General features: G+C 33.9%; 2 protein-coding genes across 3 annotated transcripts in view; both read right to left on the bottom strand.

Annotated features, from left to right (window-relative positions):
• The window catches only part of LOC127853818 (uncharacterized), a 289,097-nt gene that overhangs the window by 11,798 nt on the left and 264,210 nt on the right, over positions 1–13,089 (bottom strand). The gene's annotated exons all lie outside the window — the stretch shown is intronic.
• The window catches only part of LOC127853811 (organic cation transporter protein-like), a 289,143-nt gene continuing 287,829 nt past the window's right edge, over positions 11,776–13,089 (bottom strand). For both annotated transcript variants that reach the window (XM_052388599.1, XM_052388601.1), the window contains exon 10: positions 11,776–12,766. The gene's annotated coding sequence lies outside the window, so the exon portion shown is untranslated. The remainder of the gene's footprint in view (positions 12,767–13,089) is intronic.

Here is a 13,089-nt window from a genome sequence, read left to right as displayed (position 1 = left end):
TGCACATTCGTCGTTTTGGAATACTCGTATAGGTACGACGCAAGCCATTCAAGATGGTAGATGTTACCAGATTCCGTACACATATGTGGACCATTTTATTTACAAAATAACAACAGTAGTGACAGTCTAAGTGTTATAGGACATGGTATGTAAAATTGAAAAAGAATATCAACACAGTACTAAATAACATGTCAGCAATCCGCATACCTTTGTATGTAATTAAGAGTTACATTAAACGATTCCTATTTTCATACTAAAAGTGGTATACGTTAATATGTTAGTGGTTAATACAGCTTTTGTTTGAGTTAAGTGACAGTTCTGACTATCATATACACTAACAGAGTAATTAAAATACACAGTTTTTATGTGATATGTATTGCTCAGGTAATGCTTGCTTTTCTCAATCACGCCTTAATAGGAAGAATATTGATGATCTCAAAATACGTAATTTAAAACGATTATATTGTGTTGTTTACTTATTATTATTTAACGTCTCAGATTTAGACAGCTTTATATTAGATAATATCAGCATATAAATGATATATCTGTTCCAGTAAATTTATATTTTATCGATAATTGCGTAATGTCTGTGATTTACCTTTTTATTTGATATATTAGATATATATATAATTTGTAGTTAACTTGTTTACATTATGTACTACCTTTCCCCGAAAGGCTTGAACAAAATGTAGTAGACATACTTGAAAACGTATTATTTTTCTATTTCTCATAACATTTTACTGCTATTAACATGTATGTGACAGTCTTGTCACTTTTGCTGTTGGTTTGAATCCATATTCCGGCTTAGGTATGCATCACACAAATTGCCCGTGGTTGAGAAAACAGTTCACTGACTTTAAATGAATGCATACTTTTCAAACAAAGGAAAGCTAGTGATGACAGATTATCTAAAATGACTTAGAACTCAATATGTCTTTCTCAATTTAAATTGCATCAATTATTAATATTTTACCTTAGCTGTAATTGTTATATAAAAATATTGAATCGTATGATAGTATTTGAACTGCAAATATAAGTGCAACAACTGGTTCTGGAATGATAGTTTGTTACCATCAAACTAGCACAGTGTCTACATGGGAAGTTACTTTAAATTGCATGATGGATTTCAAATACAAGGTTAGCAAATATTCATCTTTCATCTAGCCATGAAGAACAAGTGCATTGTATTTTTGTTACATCTTACGTTTGTAGTTTTTATTTCACGTTGAGATATTATAATCACCTTTTGTCCGCCGTGCCTCATCAACATTTACATTATGGACACTCTAGAGGCAATATGTTTTCCAATCATCAATGAAACTTGATAAGAGCATTTGCCTCCATGTTATTTCAATCAGTTTCAAAACTCTCACAAGTGTGGGCAAAATCTAGGACAAAAGGTCAAAGTAAATGAAAGCTTTTGAACACTCTAGAAGTCACATTTTTTTTTTATAATGCTATCCCGACCGAGTTCAACAAAGGTTTTGGTCCGTTACAAAATATTGCTGTTTAGGGGCGCGCTTATTGCTTATATGAATATGGTGAAAAAATCCAGAGGCTACATTTATTGCCCAATTGTCTGAAAACTAAAACATAAAATTTGTATACATGAAGTCTTGAGCGAGTTAGAATCTTGGTCATTTTGGGTCAAAAACAAGGTCAATTGGTCAAATAAAAGCAAACCTTCTGAACACCCTGAGGACACACTTATTGCCCAATCGTCTGGAAACTTGGTTATATTTATTTCTTAATAATTTATTGATTTTGATTGAAACTGGGTACTTGTGGTAAAAGACTAGATCAATAGTTCAAATTAGAGAAAAATATTGTGAATACTTGCGGCCATATTTATATTGACAAATCTTCATGAAACTTCTTAAAAACAATTTAATACATGAAATATCGGCCAATTTCGTAACTGGTTCATGTAGGGAAACAAACTTGGTCATTATTTCAAATTAAGAAAAAGCTTGTGAACAATCTATGGACAACATTCATTGCCCATTCTTTATGTAACTTAGTAAGAACATTTTTCCCAATGATGTTTATATCTTCTTAACATTTGCTCCATCTCTTTTGGAAGTATATAGAATTTCTATTAGATCGGCAAAAAGCCAATGTTTGTGTGAATGCAGCAACGTGTATATGTTAAAAGTAATGGTTTAATGTCGTTAGCAATTTAATTGGATGGACATTTGCTAGTCATACACGCAAAATACATTGATTGGCTTGATCAAAACTCCACCATGGCACAACTTATAAAGGTCCTCACGTTTTCATTGGGTCGGGATTTGTGAATGAATGTATCTTCGCTGAATCGCACTACATTGCCCGATTTTGAAAGATATGTGAAATATGTTGACAAAGACCCATATGCAACCTACTTACCATGCAGAATTCCCCGTGTGTTTTAAAATCTTCCAGTCCTTAGCGCCAAATCGGAGGTAGCATTCGTTCATTTATTTATGCATCTGAAAAAGAGGTGGCACGCGGGATTATTAGCCGTGTCCTTGTGTTCCCGCTTACAACATTGGGACAATAATTACCTCTGCACATTCTGCTGCAAATATACCATCGTTGAAGATTGTATTGCAAAATCTTTGATAAACATGCGATATAACTTCAAAGCATACAGATTTCGGCGATTACATCATCCCGGACTTGGAGAGTTTTCTTGCGCAAAAGTATGCGTTAAATTTTCTAAATTGTTGAATTTATTATTTATGTCTAAATCGTTAATCGTTTTATAATACTCATTTGTTTTACTCGTGTACTTGGTATGTGCATGCGTATTAAACAACATTATAGTGTTTAAATAAATAAATAAATCATTAAGCATTACGTCATTCGGAATAATGTTATCGGTATATCGATTATCTTGTGTTTTTGTTTTGAACAATTTACAAAAATCTCTTTGAGTATTGTTTCTATTGTTTACCTATACGAATCCCTCGGGATAACATAAAACGTCTTCAATGCTTGCGTTAAATGCCTGAACAACTCGCAAATATTAACCTGGCTTTTGTTCAACTTGCAGACTAGCAAAGCTTGCGGCCCTGACAATATCAAGCCTTTTGTCTTAAAAATCTAAGTGTACAGATTGCCCCCTTGGTCACCAGAATCTTTCAAAAATCTCTAGACACAGGCACTATCCCCTCCGACTGGATCAAGGCGAACGTCACTCCACTTTTTAAAAAAGGCGACAAAAGTAACCGCGCTAACTATAGGCCGATTTTACTGATATGTGTTCTTTGTAAAGTCATGGAACACATCGTCGCCTAAAACATCACCAAACACTTTCAGGTCAACAACATTCTTTTTCCATCTTCAGCATGGCTTTGGGTCAAAACTGTCATGCGAGACACAGCTCATAGGACTTGTAGAGGACTTATCCAGGAACCTTATTCATGGCCAACAAACAGATTTAATACTCCTGTATTTCTCGGAAGCGTTCGACAAGGTCAATCACATGAAGTTACTCTACAAACTGCACCAACACGGCATCCAAGATAGCACATTACAATTGGTCAAATCTTTCCTTATAGGTCGACTTCAGACTGTCTTGGTAAATGGTGACAATTCAGACGAGGTTCCAGTCACATCAGGTGTCCCTCAGGGCTCTGTTCTCGGCCCTCTCCTCTTCTTGCTGTACATAAACGACCTGCCAGAAAACATAGTGTCACAGATCCGGTTATTTGCTGATGACACTGCTGTCTATACCACAGTCAACAATCCCACTGAACAAATCACCTTTCAAGAAGATCTAGATCTGCTACAAAAATGGGAACACTCTCTGGATATGGAATTTAATCCTTCCAAGTGTACGGTTATGAACATCACCAGGTCAAAACACCCCTACAAATCCACTTACACACTCCATGGTCATACCCTTGAAACAGTTAGTGATGCTAAATACTTGGGTGTTGGCATCACATCTGACCTCAGCTGGAATAAACACATAAACCAGGTTACCGCAACAGCCAGTCAAACACTTTACTTCATCAAACGCAACCTTCCCATAAAACACCCACGCATTAGAGAATTTGCCTTCAAAACCCTTGTCCGCCCACAACTTGAGTATAGTAGCTCAGTGTGAAGACCACACACACAACACAACATCAATAAGATCGAGATGGTCCAACGCAGGGCCGCTCGATGGGTTACAAATGACCACTCATATCACAACAGTGTCACACACATGCTAGACAAATTAGGGTGGCGTTCACTTGAGAACAGAAGGTGGTATGACTCCCGGCTACTGATGTTCTACAAAATTGTCCATGGACTGGTTGCTGTACCAATGCCTCCCTACGTCACTCCTCCAACCCGGCTCACTAGACATCTGCACCTTCTTTCATTCAGACAAATCCCCACTCCAAGCAACTACTATAAATTTTCCTTCTATCCAGCCACTATCGTCCTATGGAACTCTCTACTAGCCAATATTGTACAGGCACCTACCCTGGACCAGTTTAGGCAGGGTGTGACCAAACTAGACCACAGTTTCTAAGCAGGTTGGCTGTTTTTAACCTTTTATCTGAATATTTCTTCTTTTAACTAACACTATAACCTTTGTTTCTATGTCTCACAAATATGTATTACTTTTTATCTCCTATACACTTCTTCCTTTAATTTCCTAGCACTTACACGCGCCTGCTTGTAATGCTAATTGTTGGCGACTAGCAGTATATATAGATAGATATAGATAGATACTCTTTCCCTATTGAAAGGGGCTATCGACAAGGAGATCCCATCTCATTTTATATTTTATCCTCTGCGCTGAAGTTTTGTCACTCTTATTAAGAGATAACAAGAAAATACAAGGTATAATCATTAATTGAATCGAACATAAATCGCCCAAGATTGGAATGATACTAATATTTTATTGGAGGGTTCTGAACAAGCCTTAAATGAAACACTTACTGTTATCTTGAAAATCGTAAACATGTCAGGTCTTATGTAAGTTTTGATAACAAATTTTGTATGGATTGGCAAGCAAAACACAGTTCTTATACCATACAAACAAAATGGAAATTATTCTGATGCAACCCAGCTATAACCTGTCAAAAGTAATAAAGATAAATTGCAATGAAAAAAATCAAAAATGGAAAATTGTCTGAAAATTGTAAAAGAAGAATTTTAACACCAATTGGAAATATTGTAATTGTGAAAACACTCATTGTGTTATTATTCAATCACTTGTCCATATCATTGCCTAACCCACCCAATACAATTATAAATTCATTAAAGTCTTCTATTCCGAGTTTTATCTAGATCGGGCATAGTTAAATAGTTTACAACAATAGTATATAGTGAAGAGGGATTAAACATGATCAATTTTGATTAATATAGTGAAGGGGAATTTAACTTGATCAACTTTGATGAATTTATTCAAGCAATGAAACTGACCTTGTTACAAAACATTCAATCCTTTATGAATAATCGGATAGATATAAAAACAACAACTGTGTTTAGATTCTTATAAACTCTTTCATTACAGTTATTTTTTGGCCTTAAATATATCAAACAGAATTTCAAACCCTTTTCGGGTAGATGTGTTAATAATGTTTCTCACTTTATTTTGGTTAGAATTAAACGCATAAAAAATATCGTATAATCCAAATATATGGGTAGGAAATAAACGTGTTCTCTTTAAGTCAGTGTTCGTTGCTGGAATTCATTGTATAGGTGATATATTAAAAATGGAACCTTTATTTTTGTTGATGAATTAAATATAATTTTGTTGACGAATTAAATAGAATGTACAATTTGAATATACATTTAATTATTTTTACTGCGGTGGCAAGAGCAATTGATACAATAAAAAATAGTGTAAATCTTGTCATATGCAACAACTAATCAAACCCGATAATTACGATGATTACAACTTTTACTTTAAAAAGTATTTGGTGCAAACAGAATAAAAGCATTCTAAATAAAAATAATGAACAACCATCAGTTAAAATTCAATTGTGTACAAGCCTCGATGCCATTATTAATGAAAAAAGAAGTATGACTTACATATTTGAGCTTCCCGTTTTAATAACCAATGATGTAAAGGTATAGTGGTTCCAATACAGATTCATTCACAGGTTACTTAGAGCAAATAGTCTGTTGAATCGAATGAAAATTACTGATGATCAATTATGATCATTTTCCAAACAAAGTGAGGAAACTGTTGAACATTTATTCTGGGAATGTCAGGTATCTTAAGCAATTATGGACAAAATGTTACCAGGACAATCTTTTCCTTTCATTAATATGACTATTTTTCTACTTGGATTTTCAACAATGCTGCTAGAGACATAAACGATTATATGTTATTAATTAAGCTGTACAAGTTTAAAATGAATAAATGCATTCAAAGCATAACAGGAGCCAAGAAATGAACAAAGTTGAATATGATAACTACACAAAAAAATCAAAAATTAATTTAGAATCCTTTGACAGTGAATTGTTAAATGCTTTAGTCTCACAAACTTAAAATTTAAATTGAATGAATATTGCATTTTTGTTACAAACATGTAACCAATGCTATTTTATCGTACCATCATTACAATAATGTACCAATGTGTCTTTAAATACACATATATGCAGCTTTAATTGTTTTTTATACCTCTTTCGTCTGTAATTACAATATATAATTACCTTTTTGTCTATGCACACTGGAAAATGTCTTTTTTATATTTAAATAATGTTTTTTCCAACACAAAATTACGGGCAATTGTGCTATACTTTAAATATTTATCTGATTCAATGATGTAAACTAATATGTTCTTTAAATGACGCCTTCATGTCATTTTAGACTTCGTATTTAAACTTTTAATATTTGTTGATTAAGGATCTCTATTCTTGTGCTGTTATGTTATGTTATCTCAAACAAAGACATAGTCTTGCTTGTAAGTCATTTACATTAAGAAAAATGATATTTACACCCTTTAAAGTAAATTGTATTTATGAAAAATTACATGAAGATGCTTTTGTAGAATATTTCAATTAAAAAAACATTTATGTAGCACATCCAGATGAATAAGGTTCAACGTCTGTGTTAAATGTTAAAACCTTCCTTACATCTGTATAATAAAGTTAGAGACACTTTACTAACATTTATGTCTTTTATATCTTTTACGCTGATGCATGACTTAAATGTGTTATTTTGCATAGTGTATATGTATTTTTTTTATCTGGAAAAAATGAGTTGCAAAAAATAATTATCATGTACAATTATTTCAAAGTTCTATAAACATGTTCAACATGTTTAACTTACTTTAATAAAAAAAATTGAATGGTAAGCATATGTTTTTTGCTCGTGAACTGAATTAAGACAATCGGGTCATAATCTAATTTAGTAAAAGCGAAGAGAATTGTGGAACATTTTACTGTAAATCGTGTAAACAATACCTATCATAAAATTAGTTTTGTACATAACCATTACGCTACCGTGCATGCTGCTATAAGTATTACACACCAATCATACTCTATGCAGATCAAGTTACAAACTTTTAGTAAATACGTTTAACATTTCAGTGTCTTTTAATGTAACAAAATGTTAAGCCGATCTTAAATCTTGTGCATAGTTATGTTTTTGGAATAATTTAATAAAGATTATGTAATGATTAGTCCAAAATAGTCACGCCCTGTGTCAGGCGGAAAATCACTTTCTATCATGGTATGGGATTGGAATTTCAAATAAAGTTTTACGCTATGTTAAAATGACTTGTTAGCAGATTTGCGTATTCTTGATAATGTCATTAAATATTTTTACTCACAAATTATATTGGTTTTCAATTGCCGCAACGAATGATTACAGCAAGAAAAATGCTCCACGTGCTGATAATGGCAATTATCTCATGTGGTGCCACTGGGTTATGATAATGTGTGTGTGAATTCTTTATTGCAGCGATGCTGAGTTTGTCGTGATCCATTTAAAAACTTAAGATTTTGTCATTTTATTATATTGTGTGAAATTATTGAAATCTTATCTGTAATTTTTGTAGATGAGAATCTATCAATATCTTTATAATCGTCACTCAATGATTATGCATGCTTTTACTGTTATCGTTAATTTGCCACTGCACAGTGTTATGTGATCTAAATCTACACTCGCCTTGACTGTTTGATAGGATGATTGTCATGCTTTGTAGACATTTGTGTTGATGTTAATTTAATATGTATGTTTGTACTTAAGCTATTAAAATATTTTACAGTTTTTTGTTGTTCATGTGAGCATATATTTTTTTTTATGTGTCTTGAATTGTGAACGCATTTCTGAATTATTGATTAATATTTGGGGAGTCACATACTATGTCCTGTCATTCTGGACGTCGATAGTGATGTTATTTTGTCAATCTGAATGTTTGCATTGGTTTGATTTTCACTGTGAAATAAACAGTTGAACTAATTTTTAGTGCTTTTTTGTAAATGGATATAAACCTCAGTTTAAGGTATCAGTGTTCCACGTAAATATAGTCGCAAATAAATGAAAAAAGATAACATAACCACTACTGCACAGTTAATAAGCGATACCAATGCATTATCGGCCACATTTATAAAGGTAGTTAATAATTAAATATGCAGTAGTCATACTATGTTTAGCTGAGGCTTTAAAACTTCATCCAGATATATCATTCATCGAAACGTTAACGATTTACACAAAATCCACGGCAACAATGAGGATCGAACACGGGACCTGCCGGTTAGAATATAGACTGTGTACCGTGTCGCTAGAAAATCTAGATCATGTAGCACGATAGTATACGTATCTCTTGTTCTCACCCTCATAAAGAAACATATGGTTGACTTCCTTATATGCAGGCCAGAGTAGTAATATTAAGAATGACCTCGTATTCATGTAACTTAAGTGTTACCTAGTTTTAATTCGTGTTCATTTCTTGATATATAGGTCATAATCACATCAATTGATCGCATTATATCGTGTATTTATTGATGATAAAGGAAATGTGACCGTCGTCATGTTTTATGTGTTGCGCAAACCGATGACTGATGGTAGCCTGTTCTGATTCGTGCCATTTAAACAAAGCAAGTCTGATGGCTGCAAAAATGCAAATAATTGCTCACATGCTATAACAACTATTTTTTGGATATAAATGCAGACAAATACAGTTATGTTCTACTATGTTTTGACTAAGACAATAGGCACTGAGCACGTGGATATGCGATCCGAAAACATAAACGTATACATATTGTTTGGTATTTTATAAAACAAGAGCTCCGATACTAACTTTATGCATGGTAGGAATACAGAAATCCTCCTCCAGTCAGGTCTGTTGTGTGCTGCTGAGAGTAATTCATCCATCCAGTTTTCCTTCTGACGGCCTCGACGTCGATCTCTATCTAGCGTGCCCTGGACAAAAGTTGTCGTTTGATTGTCACCAGAAGGGGCTATTGTAAACCGTCAAGTGTTTCAGTCATGTTCCGGACGTACTCGTTGGTCTTTTGCTCCGTGTAGGAGATGAGGAGCAGTCTTCGGAGACATTTGTGTTCAAATGCCTGCATCCTGCGTTCCGTGTCCGCGTGAAGGCTCCAGGTCTCACCGACGTAGAGTAGGATGGAGACTACGAGGGACTGGTAGAGCGTGTACTTGGTTGCGCAGCTGATGAGACTGCTTGTCAACAACCTGCTCAATCTGGCCATCGCTGCGTTCGCCATGGCAATTCTTATTTGGCCCACAGCGGTATCATCCTTGGTCAGGGTTGCGCCCAAGTACTTAAAGCTGTTCATTTCTTTTAGCTTCTCGCCGTTCATGGTGATATCTGCACTTGTGTTGGTCGTGCTTTTCACCATGATTGTCGACTTCTCCGTGCTGACATCCATCCCGTATGCTCCTGCTCTTTCATTGAGTCTGTTGGTGAGATTTTGAAGCTCACTGCTGGTGCAACCCATGATGTCAATGTCATCAGCGAATCTCAAGTTGGATATGGGTTTTCCACCGATGGAAATAGAGGTGTGGTGGTCATGTTGCGTGGTGTAAAGTTAACGTGTAAGCTTTTGCATATTCCGGATATGCTTGACGAATTTGTATGGTCTATAGGCATTAACATTTTAAAAAATGTCAGAGGAATGTTAGAGAAATGTGTTTGTAAGATATTAATTACCAAAACATAGAACATTTAATAATATGTGGTATCGTTTGACAATGGAAAAGTGTTATTTTAAACTTTGTTTAGAGTCAATGAACCGGACGTGGAATAATCATTGGTGCTTTAATGTTTTGAGCTTTTATGAGTACATAAATACTTAAGTAGAATCTCAGCGAACCAGAGGATCAGTTGCTTTGGGTTTGAATTATCGTCAGCATCCTTTCTGTGGAACAATGCAATATTCATGCGTGTATAATTTATTTTACCTAGATTGCATCGAAAGTTTAAGAATTGTTAAGACACTCGAGTCTATGTTCTGGATACAACCAAAATTTGGTCCCTAGGAGATCAAACCTGGATGCTTCTGTTAGCTAGGTGGGAACCATATCCAATATGCCACCGCGACTTTTTTTGGTTATTAGACGATCTAATAATTGATGATTGTGTAATATTTTCTTTGCTGCCTATTTACCAATACCTTATATAAAAATGAAAACTTATTGTTTATTGTAAACTGCATAAAAATGGTTTATCTACATGCACATTCTTCTAATTGCCACTTTATTTACAACGTTTCATTTTAATTTCACACCACAAAAAGTATTGAAACAATAAAATAACATTCATATAGTTTTATTTATTTAATTTCTTGTAATTGTAATATGAAACCACTACTGAATTTGAATATATAATAATAATAACTTACTAGTATGGATCTTATGGAGAAATTCCAATAAATCCCCATATCGTCTCAGACTTAAGTAATATGAGAAATTGACTTTTACAGCCATTTTTTATATCACAATTTCTACGTTTTATATAATGTTGCACAAAGATTTCTTTAATTCATGAAAAAATCCTCTAAAACTTTTATTAAAGAAAGATCAATAGTGACAAATGAATAAGTGAAAAAAAATGATTAAATTAACTTGATGACTGTATTCTACTAAGATTTGCAGAAGAGCAATTTGCTTTCAGAATTAAATTAAATAATGGGAAATCTAGATAACATTTCAGTTTCTGGGGTATTGTATCATTTTTGTTTGGAATCTTTGCTTCCCGGTTGATTTTATTGTATGTTTTATATTGTCATTCTATTAATTTTATTAAGATCACCCGTGTCTAGAATAACATCCCAGTTAGTTTTTTGAAGTATTTTTAAAGTTTAAATTTCATTGATCCTAAAGCTATATGTGTCTCTTGAAAGACAGATATTTAGGCTTTGAGAATCTGAAGACGTACACGACTTGAAAGTGACACTATTTCAATATTAAAACTGATCTGATGAGCTACAAAGCTTGCCTTGATCTTTTGAGAAAATCAAGTCGAGTAATGTTGATGACGATTCTGTGACATTGTTGGATGTAACTATAAGATTGAAAGGGTTACATAAAGCAATTGGAGTTGACATTTTCTTTTAAACTGGATTGTCTTAATTGTTGACATTAAACTCACAAGTAACTATTACATTATCTGCGGCTGAGGAAAAGCTTGATCTATACTGTGTAATTACTTAATAATCGTTGTTTGAGTCCAAACAGTAAAAGCTCATTAAACCATATTTGTATAAACAACCAACCTTTTGTAAATTAAAACAAAAAAATGAATATAAGCAATAAAACCAAATTAATCAACACAATTGAACATTTATTCAAACAACACATCCACACGCAGTTTCTGGTACATGCTTTTGGTCTAGTCTCAAGGTAAACATAACTGTGTATGCATGTTCATAACTAAAGCCTGTAGGATAAGGACTTGATATAATTTAATGATTGCCCTGTTGTCAGCGAAAGGTTAAGTTGATGGTACCGCTTCGTTCGACACCAACACGTCTTGCAAGTTATGGGAGACATATTGTTTTTTTCTCTTTCTGTTGGTTTGTTTGTTTGTTGGTTTGCGTCAAACTTTAACATTTGCCATAGCTTTTGCAATATTGAAGATAGGAACTTCATATTTGGCATGCATGTATATCTCACGGAGCTGCACATTTTGAGTGGTGAAAGGTCAAGGTCATCCTTTAAGGTCAAAGGTCAAATATATGGGTCAAAATCGCTCATTTAATAAACACTTTTGCAATATTGAAGATAGCAACTTGATATTTGGCATGCATGTGTATCTCATAGAGCTGCACATTTTGAGTAGTGAAAGGTCAAGGTCATCCTTCGAGGTCAAAGGTCAAATATATGGGGGGGGGATATAGTGTTTCACAAACACATCTTGTTTTTCTTTTAATTATTGTCCATTCAACCATAACATATATACTTGAACTTATTTGGGCATATAATAACTTGAAAGGTTTTTTACCTGGTTAAGTCGATTTTCCGTTTTGTGCAGCACTTACACCCTTTTCTACAATTATTTCATACTTATAATCTCTTAAATATGAATTATAACTATTCCCTATCCACACATATCACTTTGCCCTTGGCGTTGACCTAAATTGGACATAATTTTTTCTACTATTCTAATCTTCTTGAAGACGGATTTATAGACGGACGGGCGAAAATAAGGATTGACAAAGAAAGGTTATACGTATAATTAGTGAGTATATATAGTTTATTGATAATATCGCGTGTGCTTTTTGGGTTTTATAACTAATAAGTTATCGCCCCATTAATGCCAAAAGGTACCATGTGCCTTCTTATTTCAATGTCACATGGTACCTTCTTGCACCAAGGGGCGTTGTTTTCTATTTTTATTAACAGTGACCTGACCATTAACCTTTGGTAGATAATAAAAGGTCAGGCATCGTGCCCATAATACAGTTTTGTAAGTAATCCAAGTGATATCTTAAATATATTAAGAATTTGTGGAGCATTCACAGGATCCCGTGTTGCATACGGATAGACGAACAGTTGGAACGACGAAGAGTTTATATATTATCTCCAAAGGCGAAACACCGTTAGGGGGCTAATATCTTTAAATGATTATGTATACTCGCGCCTCCTACAAAATCCGCGATGTACATGTGTAAACTTGAAACTTG

The sequence above is a fragment of the Dreissena polymorpha genome, chromosome 12 (genome assembly GCF_020536995.1).
Source record: "Dreissena polymorpha isolate Duluth1 chromosome 12, UMN_Dpol_1.0, whole genome shotgun sequence".
Lineage (NCBI taxonomy): Eukaryota > Metazoa > Mollusca > Bivalvia > Myida > Dreissenidae > Dreissena > Dreissena polymorpha.
The sequence above is the reverse complement of the archived record's forward strand: the minus strand, read 5'-3'. Positions and strand labels throughout refer to the sequence as shown.